Genomic DNA, 26819 nt, shown 5'->3' on the forward strand with positions numbered 1-26819 from the left:
TATATAATATAACGCTATAGCGCATAACGTAATACTGTCTAACGTAATACATTATAACATTATACTATATAACGTAATACTATAAGACGTAATACGTTATATAGTATAACGTTATAATGTATTACGTTAGACAGTATTACGTTATGATGTATTATGTTATATGATATAGTATTGTAATATCGGAATATATTAAAGGTGTAATTTTGTCCGATTAATTATAATTTATTAATAATGGATTGAAAATACAGATATTAGTTAGACAGAAAAACGATGTTTGATTAACAGGAAAACTAAATGCAACGCTCGTATTTACATCAAATAACTTGACAACTATTTGGTAACTCTCTCTCTCTCTCTCTCACTAGCAACTCTAACACTCGACAACACTCGCAACTCAATTCTAACGACTCTATGCTTCGACGTCTCGATCAACTCTGACCCTCGCCAATGCATTCCTGCTCGGTCGTGCTCGCTCTTGCTCTCGTCCTCTCTCACACACACACACACACACACACACTTTTCGGCTCACATACTCTGGCCTCTCGATTGCCACTCCTTGAAATATGAAACCGTACTTCTGTTTTGACGCTGCTTATCTTTTCTCGCGTCACTGTTACTAGGCGCTCTTGGATGTAAACAAACCACAAAAAGACGACGTACACGATGTTTTCTAATTTCAGCCGATCTCCAATCAAAGCTATTCTACGATATTACAGTATTACGTTATATAGAATTACGTTATAACGTATTACATTATATAGTACAACGTTTTAACGTTAATGCGCATAACATTATATAGTACAAAGTTATAACATATTACGTTATATAGTATAACGTTATAACGTAATACGTTGTGTAGTATTACGTTATATAGACTTACGTTATAACGTATCACGTTATATAGTATTGCGTTATATACTACTATTTTATATTATACTACGTTATATTGTACTACGTTATAATTTATTACGTTACGAGGTGGTATATTGGTGAAGGTGCCCACAAGAAATACTCTTGATGTTCAACAAAAAAGTTTATTAAACTATTAACAATCGATAGTCAACAATTTACGATCAATAATTAACAATTAACGATTGACTATCAAGAGTCAATAATCACGTATCTCTAATTGTGTTTGCTTCTTTATGACGCTTAACTTTTCGCAGGTCGGAGCAGAATGAATCTTTGGTTCGAAACCAAACGGATTCTTTTCTTCATTACCCCTCGATATCCCCACTACGCACGCGTTTATTATATGCCCGCGACGATTGCCGCGTATGCATTCTTCCGAATATTCGACGAAAGAACCGTAGGAATGTCGATGGTACATTAGGCATGGTGGCCATACGGTTTGAAGGTATAGCACTTTGCATCGCGAAGCCGTTGGAAAGTTCCGTGGTCGAGTGCCGCCACAGTTACATATGTCGGAGATGAAAGAACACCGGAGCCTTTGGAATTTTGGATAATCCCGCGACATTGTAATCTAGAGTCTACCATAGCAGTAATTAAACAATTGTAGTTATTCAATTCGATTGTAATTTTTCGAGACCTGTGATAATGAGCTTGGGCTCGAGGCGACAGCATGTCATCGAACGTAGCCGCGGTCACGGGATGAACGCTTTGTCTAACAAAGATATGGAGTAATTCTATAGCTCTCCTTAAAAAAAATATTTGTAGCGGCACGCGACAGTAAACATTCCAGCGGTTTCTGTCCCGTGGCTCACCATACGCAAACCCTATTCTTCGGGTATGATAGTTACCAGATGCCGATGCGTCTCCACAGTACGTGATCAGCTAGCCCGAGAGCCGTTATAAACACTAATATCTAGTTACCTAAAGTCCTTCAAACAGACAAACAGTCTTTGTCCCAATTACGGGAAGATAGGGGAAATCTATTTTTCAGCGAACGACGCTTCCCGCTAGCAACCTTCCCTCAAGGACGGCTAGCATCCTTTTCTAGCCACCGACATGGAAATTGACCAATTAACAGCAACCTCAATTTCCATCACTTTCTGAACGAAGGCTATCCTCGACGAATCCGATGATCTCGTGTCCTTAGACACACCCCATCATAGTTTTCCTCTGCAGCATCATCGCGACGGAAAGTCATTCTCTCGTGAGGTCATATTAACGAGTTACTTAGCGTCTGTACGCTCGGTGGATATTCCACGTTTTAACAAAGAGTTAGTTTAGTTATACTTCCATCGTAGCCAAGCAAGTCGAGTACGATTTGAGCTTTGGAAGAAAGCGCATCCTGTTATCCCGTTGACCGCGGATTCGTTATTGAACCTGGGATCATTGTCATTAGCTTCTCGAGTATCTAATTACCACGGTTACTTGTCAAATTCTGTAATAATCGTATTTGCATTAGTCAATGTCTTCTCTATTGCATAACGACAATGTGTAATCCAAATGAAAATTCGTTTCACGCCCCTAACCCTGACCCTAACCCTAATCATAACGTGAACCCGACATATATATTTCTAGTAATGCTAGAGCAATATAACTAATAATTTGTGAGGCACTTGGTTCCCCTTTGTTAAGACTTCTAATTTTATGTTCATAATTAAGAGAGTTTACTTCGTTGGAAATTTGATTGAGGTGCATTCTATACAATTGTACATTATTAATGATTTTTGGAGCGTTTTCAATTTTTGTTAGGATTTCTTCTAGACTGTCATTTAAGGGTAAAGCTATAGTTTTGAAATTTGTTTTGTAAGTTATATTGGTTTTTAATTTATTGTTTTCATCAAAAAGTTTATCTATATGTCGGAGAGGAAAGAACACAGGAGCCTCTGGAATGCTGGGGAATCCCGCATCATTTTAACCTGGAGTTTACTATAGCTGAAATTAAACAATTGTAATTATCCAACCTAACTGTAATCGTCCGGGATTAGTAATAATGAGCTTGGGCTCGAGGCGACCGTCGGTCGCCAACGTGCCCGCGGTCAAGGGATGAACGCTTTGTCTAACAAAGGTATTTTATAACCACCATTAAAAGAAGTATCCCTGGTAAGACATGACCGTAAACATTCTAACGGTCTCTGTTCCGTGGCCACTTTCTCTCGAGGGCAATTAGCACCTTTTCTAATCACCGGTATGGAAATTGACCAATTGGCAGCAACGCCAATTTCCCTTACCCTCTGAACGAAGACTATCCTCGACGAATCCGATGATCTCGTGCCCTTAGACACACCCCGAGATAGTTTTCCTCTGTGGCATCACCGGGACGAAAAAGGCATTCTTGCACGAGATCTCATCGACTAAAGTAGTAACGTCTTTACGAATTATTGTTCAGACTTAGACTTCGCGAGCACGTTCATTCGTCATCCCGTTGACCGCGGATTCGTTATCGAACCCGAGACCATTGTTACTAGTATCGCGGGTGCCTAATCACCACAGTCGATTGTTAAACTTGTATCATCCGCGCCTGTGCTAATAAACTGTGTCTTTATTATATCGCAACGATGGCTAATTTCAATGAAGACTCACCAAACACCCACAATCCTGACCCCAACGCCACTCCGACATCAGAAGTGGGATCAGAACCGCTTAAAGTGATACAAGAACAGATGGCCTTTATGCGCGATTTAATTCAGACGCTAGCGCAAAAACCGAGGGAGCTTGAACCGAGTGTGAAACCCGGAAAATTGTCGTTACCACGCTTTAACCCCGAAGTAGCAGGCGCCGATCCAGCCGCGTGGTGCTTGGCCGTTAGTCGGCTTGTGAAGGACAACCCTCTACGAGACAGTGCGTTATACTCTGCCTTAAGTGAAGCTTTAGAAGGTTCCGCGGCACATTGGCTGACGCAAACGATGATAGACGAAGAGATAACCTGGTCTACTGTTAAGGAACGATTCCTTGTGCATTTCGGTGGCCAAGAGACAACGTCCACGTCGTTAATGAAAGTATCCAAGGAACCACAGGGAAAGGACGAATCTCTAGGGGCTTATTACTGTCGTCTTTATTCCCTCCTGAAGACGAGGTGGCGACATTCTACGAAGGATGAAATGCTTACCGCCATCATTCTCTTCCTGGCAAGCATGCGTGACCAACGTTTTAAACGATTGGCTCTCACGAGCGACATCAAGACGGAGGACCAATTTCGAAACGAGATGAGACCCTTCTGTTACGAGGAGGAACCAACATCTTCGTCAAGAAATCCACCGGCGGAACCCGAAGCCAAAAGACGCAAGCTGTCGGCCCACCACGTGAAGTGCTTCTACTGTGGTAAACAAGGACACAGAATAGCGGAGTGCCGCCGTAGGATGCAGAGAGAACAGCGAGGAAATACGCAACGCCCGGAAGGAAGACGACCGGCAACATCGCCCCAGCTACACACGAGGACGTGTGATAGTCAGGATGGCCGTGTCGGAGAGGAAAGAACACAGGAGCCTCTGGAATGCTGGGGAATCCCGCATCATTTTAACCTGGAGTTTACTATAGCTGAAATTAAACAATTGTAATTATCCAACCTAACTGTAATCGTCCGGGATTAGTAATAATGAGCTTGGGCTCGAGGCGACCGTCGGTCGCCAACGTACCCGCGGTCAAGGGATGAACGCTTTGTCTAACAAAGGTATTTTATAACCACCATTAAAAGAAGTATCCCTGGTAAGACATGACAGTAAACATTCTAACAGTCTCTGTTCCGTGGCCACCTTTTCTCGAGGGCAATTAGCACCTTTTCTAATCACCGGTATGGAAATTGACCAATTAGCAGCAACGCCAATTTCCCTTACTCCCTGAACGAAGACTATCCTCGACGAATCCGATGATCTCGTGCCCTTAAACACACCCCGATATAGTTTTCCTCTGTGGCATCATCGGGACGGAAAAGGCATTCTTGCACGCGATCTCATCGACTAAAGGAGTAACGTCTTTACGAATTATTATTGTTCAGACTTAGACTTCGCGAGCACGTTCATTCATCATCCCGTTGACCGCGGATTCGTTATCGAACCCGAGACCATTGTTACTAGTATCGCGGGTGCCTAATCACCACAGTCGATTGTTAAACTTGTATCATCCATGCCTGTGCTAATAAACTGTGTCTTTATTATATCGCAACGATGGCTAATTTCAATGAAGACTCACCAAACACCCACAATCCTGACCCCAACGCCACTCCGACATATATTTTTATTTATTAATTCTAAATCATCGTCATCCAGAATTCCAAATAGACTTCTAGAAATGGATCCAACAAAATTCAATAACCCTCTTCGGTAACGAGTGTGTGTCATAAGATTAATATGCATTACTAAATTGTCTAAATTTCTTTCGCGAGCGCGAAGTGTAATCATTTCATTGAAATACGGGCATTCACTTTTACAATGCTCTGTTACCATTAGTCTAAATCTCTTAATTTCGTTTAGTTTTGCATATATATCTGAGGTGGATAGGTTGTAATAGGTACTGAAGGTACACTCAAATATGTTCAACAACCGATAACGTTTATTAGACTCTATCACTTAATAACAATGAACGATTAACAACGGTTGAATAACAATTAACAATTAACAACGGTTGAATAACAATTAACGATTAACTACGGTTGGTGCTCGACGACGATTAACAACAGCGACGATTGACCGAACTCTCAAAAATAGTCGACTCGCTTCTCTTCACCATACGCGCTCCGCGGTTCGGGGTAGAATGTCCTTTTTGTTCCAGATCGAACGGATTCTTCCCTTCGTTGCCCATCGATATCCCCACTAGCGTGCGTTCATTAGATGTGCCGCAGCGGCGGTATGCTCTTCCGAGAATTCGGCGGAAGAAGCGTGAAGATATCGATGGCACATTGGGCACGTCGGTGTTGCGCTTTGACGGCGTAGCGCTTTGTATCACGAAGTCGTTGGAAAGTTCCGTGACACGTGCCGCCACATATCCTTAATATCTAAACCTATAATTAAGTTTACAGATTCGCTATATAAGTATGCATGAGCTAATTTTTCTTGATATATAGAAGCATCGTTAAGAGGTACAACGTTTAGCTTAGCTAACTATGAAGAAGGTGAATATCGTCCTGGAAAGTAAGGTTTAATACGATTACCATGTATTTTACTAATCGAGTCATTTACTATTATTTCATAATAAGGGGTTTTTACTTTTTCAATGGTGTATGGCCCTAGCCATTCAATATCTAACTTGTGTTCTTTATGATCGTTATGAACTAATACTAAATCTCCTTCTTTAAAAATAAATTGAGGTTTAATAATTTTTCTTCTTTGATCTCTTTGATATCTTTGTTTACTTCTCATTAGAGTTTCTTTGGCTTTAAGTAGTTTGGCATCCCATTCTCGTTTCCTGAAGCTAACTTCATCAGCGTATGTTCTTTGGGGATTTTGGGATATGGTAGAGGGGAGATTGGTCTTATATCCAAATGTTAGTTCGAAAGGGCTATATCTAGTGGTATCATGAACCATAGTGTTATATGCTAGACACACAAAATTTAGGTTTTGATGCCATTCTGTTTCATTGTCGTTTTGTATAGCTTTTAACATGTCGGATATTACAGCATGTGTTCGTTCTAGGCTTGCGTTGGATTGCGGGTGAAATGAAGTGGTTTTTATGTGTTTGATTCTAAATGCTTCTTCGTATCGTTGCATTAGTTCGCTAATAAAACTTTGTCCTCTGTCGGTTAATATACGTTTGGGTGCGGAGAATATATAAATGTAATGATTCAGTAAAGCGTTTCAGATTGATTGGGTCCGTTGTGTTTTTAAGGATACAAGTATTAAATATTTGGTTAGTTCATCGTGTATAGAGAGAATGTATTGGTTTCCTATCTTGGTCTTTTTCAACGGACCTGTTACGTCGGGCGACACTCTACCTAGACCAGGCCACACACCGCGGGCAAGATGGTAACCAGATGTCCGCTCGTCCTCACTGCCTACCCTCAATAGTCTCAAGGACCCATCATAAATCTCAATAATTTACTAACTAAGGTCCTTCAGACCAAACAAATATCCCTTTTCTAAATCGCCTTCTAAGGAGTATTGTCGACCACGGGTTGACACGGGAAAGTTTTCGTTCCTCACGTATGAGGCCTCCCACCAACGACTTTATCTCAAGGGCGGTGAGCATCCTTCCTCACCCACCACCATAGCAAATAACCAATTAACAACGAAGCCTATTTCCCTCACTCTATCAGCCAAAATCGCGCTAGACACATCCATCCTTAGTTTTCCTCCGTCACAGCTTCATCGCCGAAGATCACTGATTTTCTCTTCTTCAAACCGTCAACATCTTGTAAACCGGGTTTACACCGCAGATCAATCAACTATTAACTTGTACATTTGCATCAGTGTAATCATTTCTCTACAAAGTTGTTGGAATAAATATAAAGTTATACCTGTTGAATCAGTGTAACTACTCAATTAAACCACCCCTATTATCCTAACCGAAATAGGGGATCGATCATTTACGACTCCCGTTGACGTGTTTCCTCGCGATCGCGTCTCTCCGCGAGTGATCGAACATTTTGGTCCTTCGAGCCGGATTACGTGTCTGTGAAAAGTGCATGCCAGTGACACCTACTACCATACAGTGCCACGTGAATCCAACATAACCAGCAGCGGGAGAGTTACCACTCCAGCGAAGTCAGTAACGCCAGGAACCATCAGTTTTGAAGAAGCATAACCCGGTGGTTGAAGAGCGCAACCACGCAGCCTCACGCCAACTAACTAGAGGGTCAACTTCCGCAAGAACACTTCTTACACGTCAAACGAGACACACACGGTGACGAGTAACATTCAAACTCACAACCACAAGGTAAGCTCGTTCATGGCATTGTCTTCACAATCGGCTATACCAATGGAGAACACAGACCAAATTACCTCCTTACATCGGCGACGAGGCTTTCAAATCGGCCGATTTACCACTCTATCGAAACGACTCGATGAATACGAGCAAGCTAGCCAACCTAATAAAGCCTATTTAACGGCCTATACGACACTACTCGACGATACGTGGAAACAATACCGATTATTACAAGAAGAATTAGAAGATTTAGGCGAGGAAGACGACGCGCGCGTTTCTGAATTAACAAGCATATATTACGATCTGGTAGTACGAATACACACTCTCATGGTTGATACACCAGCATCGTTGTCGAAATCGCCAAGCTGCGAGTCATCTAAAGTCGCCGAGCCGACATCAATTAAACTACCGGAGATTCATGTGCCTATTTTCGATGGTACCGTCGAGCGGTCGATCGTCGAGCGGTCGATCGTCGAGCGGTCGATCGTCGAGCGGTCGATCGTCGAGCAGCCGGTCATCCAACGGTCGATCTTCGCCCAGTTCACCGACCCTGCGTTCGTCACATCGTTCGAGACGCGCATCTACGTCTCCCCGAACATCTCCCCGAACGTCTCCGCGAACATCTCCGAAACGCGAATCTCGGCTATCGCGAACGACGGGATCGGGACCAAATATATCATCCAGTCCTAAACGACAAGGAAAGCAATGACATCATCAGACGACTTTGTTAGGGACCGAACCACAGAAAACAGACTCATTGACCTCGCTTCCCTCTGAACCACTGCAGCACGATTTGTTAGTCACAGCGCAGGTCAACATCTTGAACAATAAAATTCAACCATTCCGTTGTCAGGCTTTGCTAGACACCGGCTCTAGCATGAACTTTATTACAGAAAAACTCGCCAATTCGTTAAAACTTAATTAACGGAAATGTTCGGTCCCAATCGGAACACTCAACACGTTATCGACGACCTCAAAACGCTACATCACGGCCACGATCACCTCCATTGACGGTACATACGAACGCACCTTGACGTTCCTAATCATACCGACAATATCATCTTGGATCCCAGATCAACCCATAGATCGCTCAACGATACAGATACCTCGGAATCTCCAACTAGCCGATCCAAGATTCCACATATCCCCTCCGATCGAAATATTGTTGAGCGCCGGACCAACACTAGCATCGCTCTGTGTCGGCCAACTTGATATCAGTCAAGCAAACGGACCCGACTTGCGTCTGCAAAAAACGCAATTCGGATGGGTCATCGGGGGGAGCCCAACCTCGCAATCACCAGCACACGCATTTCACGCCTCCACGACGGCTTTACAGGCGGATCTCGCCCGGTTCTGGGAAATCGACGAAGGACCGCCCACTGTACACATTTCGGAAGTGGAACGACAGTGCGAGGAACACTTCCGAAACCACGTTCAGCGCAACAACGAAGGGCGATACATTGTCGCTCTCCCATTTAACGAAACAACTCCTTCGCTTTGATCCTCTAAAGCCATGGCGATGAAGCGACTCACATCCCTCTGCCGTCGGTTCCAACGGGACAAACAATTCGAAGCTGACTATCACGCCGTAATACAAGAATACTTAGAATTAGGACACATGACCAAGATTACCACGGACCACTGCACGGACGATGGATATTTTCTGCCACATCACGGCGTGATCAAAGAGTCCAGCCAAACTACGAAACTCCGAGTTGTGTTTGACGGATCTGCATCAACCACCACCGGAGTTTCATTGAACGTCGTACTTCATATAGGACCGAAATTACAAGATGATTTATTTTTCATTCTTCTAAGATTTCGCTCTCATCAATACGTCATTACAGGAGATGTTGAAAAAATGTACCGACAATTTCTTGTGCGTCCAGAGGATCGGAAATTCCAACAAATTTTGTGGCGCAACTCTAATGGAAGGGTTGACATCTATCAACTTAACACAGTGACATTCGGGCTGTCAGCGGCCCCTTATCTAGCCATTCGGTGCCTCAAACAACTGGCGGACGACGAGGGACATCGGTACCCCCGAGCGGCGACAGTCTTACAGCGAGACTTCTACGTCGACGATGTTCTCACAGGAGTTGACACAAAGGGCGAGGCACGATCATTGAGAACGGAGCTCACAGAATTGCTCAAACTAGCCGGCTTAAACATTCGAAAATGGGCATCGAACGACCGGGAACTGCTACGAGGACTTTCCGAGCAGGACATAAACGATAAGCTGCTACTAGGCGAATCGCAAACCTTCAAAACTCTGGGTGTTGTCTGGAATTCCTTTGACGATTCGATCCTGTATTCCGTCAAAATCAACCCTACCGCCTCTCGAATCACGAAAAGAACAATCAGCTCCGAAATCGCCAAGATCTACGACTCTCTTGGATTACTGGCACCAGTGATCGTTCGAGCTAAGATGCTGCTCCAAAGACTTTGGACATTAAAAATTGACTGGGACGAATCCCTACCGGCGGAATTACATACAGAATGGAACAAATACTATGCACAGCTACCATTGTTAAACAACGTAAGGTTTCCACGTAAAACCATAATCAAGGCCGCAGCGGAAATTGAGTTACACGGGTTCTGTGATGCCAGCGAAAGGGCGTATGGGGCATGCATTTACCTTCGCACCATCACTCCGGATGGTCATGTCTGGACACGACTTCTCACTGCAAAGTCAAAGGTGGCTCCGCTCAAGTCACAAACCATTCCAAGGCTGGAACTGAGTGGAGCACTTCTTCTCACATCACTGGCCACCACAGTCCTTCAAGCCTTACCAAGCAACATTTCTAGGACTGTTTATTGGACTGACTCCACAATCGTTCTTCATTGGATTAATACATCACCCCATACGCTGAAAACCTTTGTCGCTAATCGAGTGACAGAAATTCAACAGAAGACTCACACCTCAGATTGGCGTCACATTCCCACTACCGACAACCCTGCAGATCTCATATCTCGAGGCCAATCACCCGAAGACTTCCTACGACCAACCATTTGGCAACATGGACCGGAGTGGCTCCAACATCCTGAAGAATACTGGCCGACGTGGAACCCAGTGCCATTGATCGAAATTCCGGAGCAGAAGAAGGCAACCTGTCTGTCCGTGACTCCGGCTGACCACAGTCTACTGGAGCGATTTTCTTCTTGGCCCAAGCTGATAAGAATTACCGCTCGTTGTCTTAGATGGCGACAAAAACAGGATCGACGGGGACCTCCAACCACGCATGATTTAACCAACGCGCATAACAAATTGATCAAACTACTACAGTTCTATTATTTTTCAGATGAAATCCGTATTCTCCGAACAGACCGAAATTCTGCAATGAAGGGGTAATTACGACGACTCAAGTTTCTGGACAAGGACGGGATGTTGCGAGTCGGAGGTCGACTCGGTCACTCACCAATGCCTTTCAATCAGAAACATCCAATCATTCTACCGAAGTCCTCAGTTACAGCGCTCATAATCGAGCATGAACACCTCCTGAATCTCCACTCCGGAACTCAAGCTACCTTATATGCTCTAAGAAGATCTTATTGGCCTATCGATGGCCGTAGTCAAGTTTGGAGCACGCTGAAGAAGTGCGTCCGTTGCTGCCGAGCCAACCCACCTCCAGTGGACTACGTAATGGGTGACCTTCCATTTAAGAGCTTGATGGTCTGTTTGAATTTTGAATTTGCAGTCTAGTAAATATTGTCTAAGTCTTTTAACTGCCCAAACGATAGCTAATAATTTCTTTTCTGTTGTAGTATAATTTCGTTCAGGGGGGTTTAATGTTCTTGAAACGAAGCAACAAGGGTGTCCGTCTTGTGAAAGAATGGCTCTTAAATCTTTATAAAGTGATTTGAAAGCGAATAATATCTAGTGAAGCATAAAAGTTGAAAATATAGTAACCACTCAAATTAAATGATAAAAATTTATAGAATGACGGCAGTGATAACGTTGGTGGAAGTGATTGTGTGAACATTGAAGGAAACTAGTTACAGGAATTTATATGTATTAGGAATATTGGTTTGATTCGTTTTATTATGTGTAATTGACGATCATTAATAATAATGACCTGTAATTAAATTTTTCTAAGAGAATTCCTCCATAGAGAAGAAAATTTAAAGAAAAGAAATAAAGCGAAAAATATGAAGAAAGAAATAAGTTAATGTTGTGGTCAAAAGTTCATGTAATTCTTATTTCTCGAATGTCTAAAAATAAGAGTAAAATATTTAAAGAAGCGAGACAATTCCATAAGTTGTAATCTTACTTCGATGTATCCACATATATGTAAACTCTCTAAGAGTTCAAATGCGAATACGTTTGTACTACCGTCTCTCGACGCACGACTTCTTTTGTTTCACGGACAGAGCGGCTTTCTTTGTTTTACGGAGAGCCATTTTGAGAGACACGCATTTCCCAAACGTACGGACAGAGATCAACATCGGAGATAGACAAGATCACAGAAGAAAGAGTAATTATTTAAAACATTGAAAAAGTTCAGGACGTTGAAAATCGATTCTCGATTTCCAAATTTTCAGAATCGATCCCTGAATTATCCTAGAATTGAACCTTCTAAATCGATTTTCGCTACGCCATGCCGCTGAAAGTTAACTTACGTATCGTCATGAACGAGAACGCGAAAGGGGAGAAGATAGAGAGTATAGAATCTCTAAAAAGACCAGAAGACGAAGTATGCTACATTTTCCCCCCGGAATATCAAGCAAAAAGCTACCATCAGCAATTATTCAGTTCAGCAACAGTGAAGAAGGCCGCAAGCAGCCTAACAAAGGTAGACCAGTATAGAAATGTTAAACTCACAATGGATGACGAGACAGCAGCGCTATATATCGATACAGACTTAAACTTTGTATTCCGAGACATTTTCTTAGAGGAACCAGAAATTACCCCCACAAGGAAAATAAAGACGCAAACCGAGAAGTCCAGTCTGGACATGGAAAGACTTCTAGAAATTCTCCAAAATCGAGATAAGCGTGAAATAGAAGAAATAAACTTTAATATAAAACAATTTGAAGAAACTCAAGAAGCCACAGATTGGATATCAGAGTATGAAGAAGAATGCAGAAAATATAAAATAAAAAGTGACGAGGAGAAAGTCAAAGGTTTAAAAAAGTATTTAGAGAAAACAGCAGTAAAATGGTACCAAACAAATCTGCTGAAAGTTGAAGGACACAACTGGGAAGACTGAAAAGACGCATTTTTCAAAACCTTTAAAAATAAAGGTTGATACGATACGCTTACAACTTCAAATACCTTTCAGGTTCGTTCATTGAATATGCCTTAGAGAAAGAACGACTAATATTGGAAGTAAAGAGGAAAATGGATGAAGACGTGAGGATACATATGATTGTCATTGGATTACCTATCGACATCCAAGAAACACAAGGAAGAAAGGTAAACCCGGACAAAAATGCAAACCCACCATCCAAGAAACAACCGTGCACAATCTGTGAAGCACTGAACTTCCCGGGCCGATTTCACCCAGTGGAATTTTGTAGAAATAGAAACAGAAACGCTCAAAAGAAAGTCAAACAGGTAAATCCACTGGAACTATTTACATCAGAAAATGAGAAAGCAAGAACACTAGATGAGAATGAAAAAATCTAAAATGCCCTGAGAAGTACGAACCACTGATAAAACTGCGAGTTAAGATCAATGATAAAAAAGAGATTGAAGGTGTCTACGACACTGAAGCTAATGCAAGCTTTATTAATCAAAAGATTATTGATCAAATAAAAGAAGACATAACAGAAGACAAGAGTATGTTCAAAACTATCAGTGGAAAGGACTTCACGAGCAGCCGGGCGAGACTAAAAATGAGAATAAATAAAATAGAAAAAGAGATAGACATTTATATAGTACGCAATGATAACTTCACATATGAGCTTATCCTAGGGCTAGGCGTCATAAGGAAGTTTAAATTAAAACAAGATGAGAATCTGAGAGTCACTCAAAAAGTAAGTGACAAAGAAGAAGAGATAATATCTAATAAGAGAGAAGAAAGAAAGAATAATCAGAAGAGAAGAGAGATAAACATTACCGAAGACATGAAGACAGACAAATTTATAGACAACCTTGGACACTTAGATAACTCACAAAAGAAAGAGGTATTTCAACTTATAGAGAAATACAAAGAAGTATTTGCCAAACACAAATTCGATGTGGGAACGAGAAAATTAAGACCAACAGAGGCAAAGAAGAAAGCAATCCACCTCGAATGTCTGGCTATTAAAGAGGCGATTCAGTACTGGCAACATTGGTTAATCGGTAGATATTTCACTGTTCTTTCAGGCCATAAACCGTTAGAATCAATGAGAGTCAAAGCAAGAACCGATGAAACTTTAGGAGACCTAATGATGATGATGACAGTATGATTTCAAGATCATCTACTCGCCGGGAAAAGACAACGTAGAAGCAGATGCACTATCCAGGAATCCCGTCTTAGAAAGTTTTGAAAATGAAGAAGACGTTTTGAAAGTGGGGAATATTATTACAAAGAAGGACATAATTCAAGATCAGAAAGGAAACGAAAAAAATATTAAAAATACAAAAAACCTCACAAAAAAATCAGAAATATTTTTCAAAAATATTAAAGGACGGCAACGTATATTCGTCTCACGAAAACAAAAACGGTTCATGAATTCTTCGGTCACGTTGGAAGGAGCCATATACTAAAGAAAATCCGACCTTTCTACTGCTTCAAAAATATGAATCGGACAGTCGACAAATTCTGCAAACAATGCGAAATCTGCATCAAGAATAAAAGCAGAACGAGAAGACCGATTGGATTTATGTCGAAACTAGGACCAGCTAAGAAACCGTTTGAAATTATGTCATTCGATAAAGTCGGAGGTTTTTCTAATAACAACTTACCGAAGAAATTTATGCATATTCTTATTGACCATTTTTCAAGGGCCACATTTGTGTCCAGATCAAAAACACAACGCTCAGACGATATCACAAAACTTATAGATTCGACGGGAGAAACCGATTCTATAAGAATGATCCTCGCAGACAGATATCCAGTACTGATATCCAAAGAAATCCAAGAATACGCAAGGAAAAAGAACATCAAACTAATTTTCACTTCGACAGACTGTCCATCCTCGAACGGATTAAAAGAAAGGATAAACCAAACACTAGTAAACAGAATCAGATGCAAAATTAATTCAAACAAAAAAAGAAAAACTGGACAAAAGTCGCAAAAGAAAGTGTGGAAGAATACAATAACACCAGACACAGTGTCACAGGATTTGCTCCGAATTACTTACTGTACGGGAAAAGAATTGAGATCGCTCTTAAAGGAACAATTGAAAATAAGATAGACTTAGAAAGAGACAGAGAAGAAGCATTTAAAAACTCAATGAGAAACTTCGAAATTAACGAACAGAAATACGATAAAAAAAGAAAAGAGCATGAATTTAAAATTGGCGATATGGTCTTCACTCACAGTGAGAACAAATTAAATAGAAATAAATTGGAGGAAATCCGGAAAGGGCCTTTCAAAATTCTGAGAAGGATCTCAAATTCTATGTACGAAGTGGATAACGATAATCGTAGACCTGGAGGAAATTTCTTCCATGCGAGTAAACTAATTCCTTATGAAAAGGACAATTAGCGATGCAATCGTCAACACGAGGAGGGGAGGTGTAAACTCTCTAAGAGTTCAAATGCGAATACGCTTGTACGACCGTCTCTCGACGCACGACTTCTTTTGTTTCACGGACAGAGCGGATTTCTTTGTTTTACGGAGAGCCATTTTGAGAGACACGCATTTCCCAAACGTACGGACAGAGATCAACATCGGAGATAGACAAGATCACAGAAGAAAGAGTAATTATTTAAAACATTGAAGACTGACGGAGAAAGATCGGTAGCTCAAGACGTTGAAAATCGACTCTCGATTTTCAGATTTTCAGAATCGATCCCTAAATTATCCTAGAATTGAACCTTATAGATATGTTGGATATTTCATATATAAAATTTTTAAAGACTCGGAGGACTTATTTCCATGCATTTTTTCAACGATTATTTAATTACATTTTCGACGTATTGGATATTTTTCTACAATTAAAAAATGACCAAATATCATTCAATATCACAACAAGTATCTAGTGATAATCATCGTTTTTATCACTGTTCTTACGAGGCCATGAATGCCAGAGCTCAGTTATTTGAATTAAGTATGGAGAGCAGACAAGTGGATGAAGTGGTAGCAAGTATATTATAGCAAGCATAGTGTTCTTTTCCATCGAAGTCTTGGTAAATTTAAGTACAAACAAGAAGGTAATTACTCAAAGAAGAAAAATCGCTGGCTTTTTCAACCAGAATGTATACCATGGGAAGTATGGACAGTACGCTTAGAGCTCATCAAATTAGCAACGACACAAAGAAATATTGGTGGATTCCAAATCCATAATAAAACAAAAGAGCTAACCATTAACCCGACAGAACTCAACTCTGACACCGTATAACACAGGTGTAAACTGTAAATATTTGTAAATATTGTAACTAAACCTATTTGACATCCCCCTCCCCGCCCCCTCATCCCGCCTCTCCCCAAAGTTATACAGCACCCAAAAAGTAGACTACCGAAGCGTCCTGTTTTGCGACCAAAGTTTTCAGGACAGAAAAATCAACCAAAAACAAAATTACGTAAAAGCTCTGCTCCCCAGGGGCTTAAATCCAAAGGTTTAAATCCAAAGATTTTAACACAAAAAATGTAAAGCGCCGACACATAATATAGTATGGCTATGTCGTACCGCCTAACACATATTATCAAATTCATAGTTTATTGTGAATACCCCAATGTATTAATATGTAGCTTAGTTTAAATAAACGTTATTAAAAAAAGGAAAAAAAAGCGCTGGAATCACTCAGTTGACCGTAAACATCCGAACAGGACGGACCTCTCAGCCCAGAAAGGGACATCAAGCTTATGTCCTAACAGTGCGCGCGTCAAAGCAAACTAACACTCTCAAATAGGAAAAGGAAAAAGTGACAAAAAGTGACAAAAAGTGTCAAAAAGTGTCAAACAGTGAAGAACATTGCAGTGACATCATCGCCATAAAACAAAAATAAAAAACAAAATTATAAAAGAAAAAAAAACAACAAAATTAAGGTATATAAAAAAATAGGAATCATCGATAATGAAGCAAAAAGCAAGAAAACGGAACCCGCCTTAGACTTAACAAAAAAAAAAAAAAAAACAACAACAAAAAGAAAAATTAACGCGCAGAAAGCAGCTGCAGAAATCAACAATAGCTTAAGACTTTCCGCGTAAAAGACGCGGAAACTCAATCCACAACCAAATCTGATTGCCAGGACAAAAAGACTAGTAAACGCAGACGAGGAAGTTCTCCGCACACAGGAAGAAAAAGCTGCGGAATTCGCAACCATGAGGCCCATAAGAGCAACCCCACCTCCAGCAATTATAACCAGCAATAGATTCGAAATATTACAAACCGAACCAGAATCTCATCCCCAATAGGAACCAACAAACTATTCAACGCCGTGCTCAACCTTCGAGCAAATAAAAAAAAAAAAACGACTCATTAAGAGGCAAAATGGGTAAACACAGACCCACCACATCGCCAAGACACCCATCACCGGAGAGGCGACAGGCCTCAGCGAACAACTCTGGAGGCCCAGCGCCAACATCATCGCCAAAGGGGGGCCAGACACCGAACGGACACCCCAGCAGACACACCGCGGATGAACGTACGAACGCCCCTACCACTACAAGGGAAATCAAACCTCCACCCATCGTTATCACAACCCAAGACCCAAAAGACACAATAGCTCTCATGGAAAAAGTGTCAAATATCAAAAATTTCCACATTAAAAGGAGCCCCATGGCCCAGGCGACTGCAAAATAAAAAAAGAAGACGCAGTCACTAGGGACAAAATATTCTGCGTAATCTGCAAAAACTACGGACACCCCGCGTCATACAAGACGATCGCGTGCAATCATCTTCCGCACTCACAGCGCACCTCGAATCATAGCTATCCGAGCTCAAGCTTGTAACCGCGCGACACGAACCGATTATAACCACGCGTCTTGCGCCAAGTGTACAAAGCAACATTACAATTAATAAATATTTATTGGTGAATACAACTGACTATTCCTTTCGAACCTATCACGACTACCACCTCAAATTGGTGACCCCGACGTGATCTTCAGTGAAAGAGGTGACCGTGATAGTGCTCGTGAGAAGTAAACACTGCGAATTTAAGTCAGTTCGAAATGACCAATAACGCCTACTCCGAACGCACGACGATCGGCGGGGACAACGTGGACACGATAAATGCACTTCTCCGCGTGCCACCGTTCTGGCCGGACGATGTTGATTTGTGGTTCACGATGCTGGAAGTACAGTTCGAAGCTACCCGGATCACGGGCGATCAGGAAAAATACCAGGCCGCGGTTGCACATCTCGACAAGTCGCACGTGAGATTAATTCGCGATGTATTGAACGCCCCTCCGGCGACAGGGCGTTACGAGTACGTCAAAAGGGAGCTCATCAAGAGATTGGGAGAGTCGGACGCCAAGAGATTCCGACAAGTGACCGAAAAGGAACAAATGGAAGACAGGAAGCCGTCCCAGTTCTACCGGGACCTAAGAAGCTTAGCCACCAACTCGTTAGCAGATGATGTCATCCTTACCGTCTGGGAAGGTACACTTCCGCCGCACGTGCAGAGCATCCTAGCCTCCGTACAGAGCAAAGACCCAGAAACACGCATCCAAATCGCCGATAGCATCTTCGAAGCCTCCCCGGAACCAGCTCAGATCGTCGCGGCCAGCGCAGTCCGACTACCTACAGTAACCCATCCACCTGGCCAGAACAGCGGAATAGGCGACGCTGTGGTAGCCGCCCTGAACGCGATGAACGAGCGGCTAGCGCGGATGGATGCCCGAATAAACCAGATTCAAGCGCAAGTAGCCGAGCTAAGTATCAATGAACATCGTCGACCACGATCACAATCGCGCTCACGTACACAATTCCGCCGCCAGTCGCGCCCCCGCGATCCGCCACGCTAAGACGGACTATGTTACTACCACGCACAGTACCGAGAACGCGCGAGAAAGTGCGCATTCCCTTGCTCTTGGAATTCGGGAAACGAGACCAGCCGTCCGTAAAAGCGGCAAACGACGACGGTTTGGCATCTCGCCGCATTTTCGTAACGGACAAGAACTCGCGGATCTCCTATCTTATCGACACCGGCGCCGATATTTGCGTATACCCGCGCAACAAGTTACACGGACCCGTGAACAGAAGCGAGTACGAGCTGTTCGCGGCCAACGGGACACGAATCACAACATACGGCACCGTCGCGATCGACCTAAACCTATCCCTACGCAGAGCATTCAAGTGGGACTTTACCGCAGCTGACGTCAAAACGACCATCATCGGCTTGGATTTTTTAAGTCACTACGGGTTACTCGTGGACCCGCGAAACAAAAGGCTCATCGACACAACAACCCAGATGTCATCAAGGGGATACACCGCCACAACAGACGAAGTGTCCGTTAAGACTGTCATCGGCGAGTCACCACATCACCAACTCCTGGCAGAATTCCCGGATCTCACCCGCCCACCGATTTTCGGAAGAAAGACGGAAACCTGCGACCATGTGGCGACTACCGTGCGTTGAACACCCGCACCGTACCCGACAGGTACTCACCGCCACATATCGAAGACTTCGCTCAACATCTGCATGGTAAGCGTATCTTTTCAAAAATAGACCTAGTCCGCGCTTACCATCAAATTCCGATTACGTCCGAGGACATAAAAAAAACCGCGATAACGACGCCTTTCGGACTTTTCGAAGCAACAAACATGATGTTTGGACTTCGGAACGCCGCGCAAACATGTCAGCGGTTCGTCGACGAAATCACACGGGGGCTCGATTTCGTCTACGCGTACATCGATGATTCTCTCATAGCCTCGCAACCTATGGAAACCGGAATGAATTTAGCGAAGAATTCAATAAACTTTTCGAACTCTTACAGCTCAACAAACCGGAAAACTACTATATAATAGCAGGCGACCTTAACGCAAAATATACAAACTGGAAAAACGAAATAAACAACACGAGAGGCAACTTCGTTAGAAACTGGCTAGACAATAAAAGCATTCATTTCAGAACAAACTTATACAGCTCCGAGCTACCCTCTTATCCAAAAGGAGGCTCATACCTGGACATATGCTTAGCAGATGTGCGACTAAAATTTCAAAACCTACGTCCAAATAACACCCTTAAAACCTTAGCCTATGACAGTGACCATAACGCACTAGTATTTCACATAAAAAAGAATAAAACGCCGACACATAATATAGTATGGCTACGTCGTACCGTCGCGTATCGGTACTTTTGCCTAATACATCTTATCGAAATTCATAGTTTATTGTGAATACCCAATATGTATTAAAAATTGTATCTTGGTTTAAATAAACTTTAAAAAAAAAGAAAGCGCTGGAATCACTCGTTCCCGGCCGATCATGAAAATTAAGCAGCGGCAGTCACGGAGCGGTCTAGGATGGGTTGACCGCTCCGTGAGGTGTTTGACGACAGTGCCGGCTAGAACAGCGATGCCCCCCCCCCCTCCAGCAAGGCAAGAGGAGAACGAATGGACGGTAGTGGCGTCCAGAAAGACAAGAAGGAAGAAGAAAAAGAAGGTCGCCACCACTGTCAGACCTCAGGGAAATGAGATGGTAAGGCCAATGATAAAAAGTAGTACCAGCACGCAGAGACCAAGTTACGCCTGGGAGGAGGGCAAGAAAAGGCAGGTACAAGGACAAGGCGCAGCCGCTAGAGTGTTACCACGCACTCCACGTGCATCGGCAGTAACGGTAACGCTGAGCGAGGCTGCTAAAACGTCGTATGCAGAAGTACTTGTCCGCGCGAGAAGCCACATATCCCTAAAAGAGCTGGGGGTAGAAAGAGTGGATATGCGCAAGGCGGCCACGGGAGCAATAGTCATAAGAGTTCCCGGTGACAGAGAACGAGACAAGGCCGCCAAATCGGCAACAAAGTTGTCCAGCGTACTAGACCCGGCAGCAGTAAGAATAGCGGCTCCAATCAGAAGGGCAGAACTGAAGATCGAGCGGATAGATGTCTCGGTCAACAAAGACGAACTAAGACATGCCCTGACTGCCGCGGCAGAATGTAAGGAGGAGGAGATACAGGTAGGAGAGATTGGAATTGCTAGAGGAGGGCTCGGAACAGCATGGGTGAGGTGCCCAGTGGCCGGAGCCAGGTAGCTCGCACGAGACAGGAAGATAACAGTAGGATGGTCCTGGGCCACGGTCACGGCCATTCCCAGACGCCCGCTGCAATGTTACAAGTGCCTGAAGCTGGGGCACGTGAGAGCAACGTGTACGTCGGCAGTGGACCGAAGCAACCTGTGCCACCGGTGCGGCAAGCACGGCCATAAGGCTAGAGAATGCTCGGCAGCCAAACCAAACTGCCCGCTCTGTGAAGCTCTAGGCGCTCCAGCAGGGCACCGAATGGGGGGAATGACATGCGCTCCCCCAAAAATCCGAAAGAGGAGACCCCCGAGCCGGGATATCAATAATAACGATAAAAGGAGCCCGACTAACGTAATGAGGAACGGCCTGGGGAGGAAACGGGGTAAGTTCGATACCAAGATAATGGAATGCAATCTGGGGCATGCGAGGAGAGCTCAGGACATGCTCTACCAGACTATCCGGGAGAGCGGGATAGCCCTCGCAGTCATCGCTGAGCCGTACAGCGTGCCCAACACCACCAACTGGGTACAAGACAAGAGCGGGAGAGCAGCCATAGCTTGGACTCCAGGACTGGGCTCCCATGGCGCCCTGCTCGACCGAGGCGATGGATACGTGGCGATCGAGTGGGCAGGGATAGCAGTCATGGGAATATACGTCTCCCCCAACTGCGGATTGGAGGCATTCGGGGACTTCCTGGACGAGGTGGGCAGTTGTGTGAGAAGATGCTACCTTCGGCAGGTAATGGTCCTCGGTGACTTCAATGCCCACTCTACACAATGGGGGAACGCCAGAACAACACCAAGAGGGAGGCTGTCCGACTGGGCGGCTGGTAACGGCCTTGTTCTAGTAAACCGAGGAACAGCAAAGATATGTGTCGCATGGAGAGGCACGTCGGTCGTCGACCTCACCTGGGCCACGCCAACACTATACCGAAGGATACGGAACTGGCATGTGGCAGAGGGAGTGGAGACGTTATCCGACCACCTCTATGTGCACATGGAATTGAAGATAGGAGGGGATAATGACATCAGAACCGGAACAAGGAAGGCCAACAAAGCCTTTTTGGCGAAGCCAAAGAGCAAAAAAAACTGGAACAAAGGATAAGGATAAAGAAGCGCTATAAGTGGCAGCCACCAGCGCAGCCTGGAGTTGGGAAGGTCGTGACGTCGCAAGGTTACGGACAGTGGATGACGAAGCAAATGACCTCCGTGAAGAAATGAGAAGGGTGTGTGATGCAGCGATGCCACGCGTCTCCATTGGCAGGAACACAAGGAGGACGGCGTACTGGTGGAATCCAGAGATAGCGGAACTTAGAGAGCAGTGCAGCCAGGCTCGTAGAAGATTTGCAAGAGCCCAACGTCGCAGGTGGACAAGAAACGCGAAAGAGGTCTCCCGGATGTATGCAGCCTACAGAGGAGCAAGGAAGGCGCTACAGCGGGAGATCAAAGCGGCGAAAGATCGGTCCTGGAAGGAACTGATTGAGGCAGTCGAATCAGATCCATGGGGAAGGCCGTATAAAGTGGTACTAGCAAAACTAAGACCGCAGGACCCCCCCACAAACTGAGAGCATGGACCCGGAAGTCCTGGACAAGGTGATCGGAGCCCTGTTCCCGAAACAGGAGGCACGCCCTCAGGAGCCAAGCAGTTTCCCCTCCCTCTCATACTCAGACAGCGAAGAGGAGGAGGAGGGGGCCCTTCTCCCGAGTGGAGAGAGGACGAGGAAATTACCAACGAAGAACTCATGAGGGCAGTAGAGAAGATGGCTCAACTATTGATGCCATTACGCATGCCAAGAAAGTTACGCAGGAGATGGTGGCCTGTCAGGGAGTGGCAATGGCAGTCTCCTTAGACATCTCCAACGCGTTTAACACGATCTTCTGGTATAGGATCGTGGAGGCTCTGCGTAGCTACCAAATACCAAAGTACCTGGTGGAGGTGATCAAGATCTACCTCAGTGGCCGCTGGGTGGAGTTCGGCAGGCAGAGAGGGTTAGAGAGGAGACCGGTCGAGAGGAGGGTTCCCTGTTCTGTTTGTCATATGAAATGACAGTTTGCTGTTGAGTGCCGAAGCGTGCAGACGTGTGTCTAGTGCTCTGTGAAGTTCGTAAAACAACACGTGTCGCCCATCCGTCGAAAGTGAAAGTGATCCTTTAGAGAAAAAATCCCACACTTCGAACCTCTACCAGAATACTAGTCTCATAGCCTCTCGACTAGTTATTCAATTTGAATTAACTAGCTCGATGATGGCCCAGGAATCACGACCAGGCTTTCCTGAGCAAACACATAATTGCTCCGCGCTACCTCTTCCGTGGCAAAAGTGCAACAGATCCCTCCGTATCAATGACGCCAAACATTCAAAGAAACGAAAAATAGAAGCATCAAAAACAAACACAAACGCCACCCAGTTTGGACAGCCAACAATCAACACCTACAACAGGTACGCCATATTGGAAACCGCAAACGACTCCATGGAAATCGCTGATCCACCAACAAACCAACACACCCAAAGGAATTCCCCTCCCCCATCACTACTTGTTGACGATGTCATCGACATACAAACGATGATTAAGTCCATAGAGAGAGATATCTCCAAAGAGGATTACAACCGAAAAATTAATAATAACAAAGTGAAAATCCTGCCGACAAACCCTGACGCATATAGAAGACTCACCAAACTACTTAAGACCATGAACGCCAACTTTCATACATACCAGCTCAAACAAAGAGTTCTGCCCGAGTAGCCGAGCTGAGAGGACGTGAAGCAGCGGTGGTGCAATGCGTCAGAAAAAGTGCGGCAAGTGAGTAAGACCAGTTCTGCCCGAGCAGCCGAGCTGAGAGGATGTGAAGCAGCGGTGGTACAGTGCGTCAGAAAAAGTGCGGCAAGTGATTAAGATAAAGACACGAACGGCTACGCCCATAGCTAAATGCTGGGAACCTGTGTCTTCTATTAAGAAGACTATAAGGAAACAGAAAATGAAGATAACACCGATAAAGATAATTAACAAAGACGAACAATATTATATAAATAAAACAACAGACATAACAAAACTAAGCCAACAAACAAATCAAGATCAGGATTGCTCAGATACAACTGAAGTGGAAATGGAAACGAACAAAGAAACAACACAACAGGCTGGAAGCTGGAAGGTGGCGAGCTATAATAAGAAAAGAAAAATAATAGGTAATATAGAATCAGAAAAGCAGCGATGGCTGCAAGAATTACCATTAAGAAACTTCAGCTCGCTAACGGAAGGAATAGACGATGACCCAACAAGCAAAACCACAACTCAACCAACACACATTACAAAACCACCACCAATATTTGTTGAGGCGCAAATAATAGACCAGCTTATTGATAGATTAAACAATATAGCTGGGAAGGAAAATTACATAATAAAACAAGTAAAACTGGAACAGGTAAAAATCCAAACAAACTAAAAAAAATAGGACATAAAACAAGATCAATCAATAATATGACCAGGTATGACACTAAACAACCACTACCATTATTCCTAATTGAACTAGAACCGGGAACCAACAATAAAGAAATATATGAAGTCAAAAAAATCCTAAACACAATAGTAACAGTGGAACCACCACGCTACAGAAAAGAAATGCCTCAATGCAGGCGGTATCAACAATACGGACATACAAAAAACTATTGTAATAGAAGCCCGGTATGTGTTAAATGTGCAAAAAACCATTTAACAAAACACTGCCCATATACAGGAAAAATTGAGGAAGTTAGATGTTACAATAGTAACGGAAACCACCCAGTCAGCTATAAAGGATGTGAAATCAAGAAACAACTACAATGTAAACTGTTTCCACCACTTTGCAATAGATCAGTTGATAACTACCAACAACAGCAAAATACAACGGAAAACAAAGCAACATTGAAAACTCAAAATGAAATAAAATCTATAAACAGAAACACAAACATCCAAGTAAACCGAAGTTACGCGCAAGTGACTCAAAATATCATACAAGAAACGCCCATTAACAATCAGAGTCAAAGCAACAACACCGAAGACGCTACAGAAATCAAAGAACTACTAAAACAATCAATTAAAAATACTGAAATACTTACAAAAATGATAATCGAACAAAACGCAACCCTCAGACAGCAAACGGAACAAATAACAGTTATGCTACAACTACTCACAAACATGCTGAGCAAAAAGTAAGAAATAAAAATGGACACGCTTAAAATATCTGCCTGGAACGCTAACGGCCTACAACAAAGGGCCCTAGAAACCAAAACATACCTGTACAGTAACAACATAGATATACTACTCGTATCAGAAACGCACTTCACTACAAAAAGCTATTTAAAAATTCCGTACTACACCATTTATGACACCAAGCATCCCTCAGGAAAAGCACACGGAGGGACCGCAGTAATAATAAAAAGCGACATTAAACATCACCTACACAGCCAAGTCAGTAAGGAACATATACAAGCAACCACCGTTACAGTACAAACCAGCAGCAACCATTTTCAGTTGTCAGTAGTATACGTACCACCGAGAAACAAAATTACACCTCAAAAGTGGGAAGAGTACTTTCAACAATTAGGTGACAAGTTTATCGCAGCGGGAGACTACAATTCAAAACACATAATATGGGGATCAAGAATCATTACACCTCGAGGTAGAACCTTGGAAAAATACATTAGAAACAATAACCTCAATATATATTCACAGGAAGACCGACATACTGGTCGACAGACATGAGCAAAATACCTGACCTACTTGATTTTGCAGTTACAAAGGGACTAAACGCAAATAAACTAAATATAGCACCCAGCCTCGAGCTTAGCTGCGACCATACATCCATAATAATTACATACAGAAAAAAACCAATACTTCAAAACAATGCAGAGACACTATGCAATAAAACCACCAATTGGCAAACATTTAAAGAAATAATTGAGAGCAAAATCAACTGCAACATCCCATTGAAAACACCTGAACACATCGATCAAGCAGTAACAACATTTACAGAAACTATTCAAGAAGCAGCAACCACTATACCTGAATCAACCAACAGACAAACAAAAGTAATTCCATTAGACATCCTCGAAAAAATTAGAGAAAAAAGAAAAGCGAAAGCAAAATGGCAAAAACATAGAACAAAAAAAACAAAAAACACCTAAACAAACTTGCAAAAGAAATAAAAAACAAAATAAAAGAACACAACAACAACGAGTTCACAAAGTTCATTGAGTCACTATCTGCACACGAGAACTACAACTACTCTCTATGGAAAGCCACAAAAAAAATAAAGAAGACAATAAAACTGGTCCCAGCAATCAGAAAAGCAGACAACACATGGGCAAAAAGCAACGAAGAGCAAACTGAAGAATTTTCCAACCACCTATGCAACACATTTACACCACATAATATCAACAACAGCAAGCCCAAATGCCATACGGACGAGGATGCGCAAACCACTAGTACCTCAACTGACAAACACTACTCCATACCTAAAACAACAGCACAAGAAATTATGAACATAATCGAGAAAACAAAAAACAATAAAGCACCAGGAATCGACCTAATCAATGGCAAAATTTTGAAAAACCTTCCTCCAAAAGCGGTACGACTAATCACATTAATTTACAATGCAATATTAAGAATCCAATACTATCCTAAACTATAGAAACTAGCACAGATCAAAATGCTACCTAAGCCAGGCAAAGACCCACACCAAACAGCATCATACAGACCAATTTCACTACTTCCCGTATTATCCAAAATACTAGAAAAAATAATTTAC

The 26819-nt window shown here is 43.1% G+C and overlaps 1 long non-coding RNA gene across 1 annotated transcript in view; it reads right to left on the minus strand.

The window, feature by feature from the left end:
* Nucleotides 1–2492: 2492 nt before the first annotated feature.
* LOC138177927 (uncharacterized) overlaps nucleotides 2493–26819 on the minus strand; it is a 31007-nt gene continuing 6680 nt past the window's right edge. The window contains exons 2-3 of the long non-coding RNA XR_011172571.1: nucleotides 5135–5905; nucleotides 2493–2762 (exon numbers count right to left, since the gene is read on the minus strand). This is a non-coding gene — a long non-coding RNA (uncharacterized LOC138177927). The remainder of the gene's footprint in view (nucleotides 2763–5134; nucleotides 5906–26819) is intronic.

This window comes from Bombus flavifrons, chromosome 3, assembly GCF_040668555.2.
Source record: "Bombus flavifrons isolate JBK064 chromosome 3, iyBomFlav1_principal, whole genome shotgun sequence".
NCBI lineage: Eukaryota > Metazoa > Arthropoda > Insecta > Hymenoptera > Apidae > Bombus > Bombus flavifrons.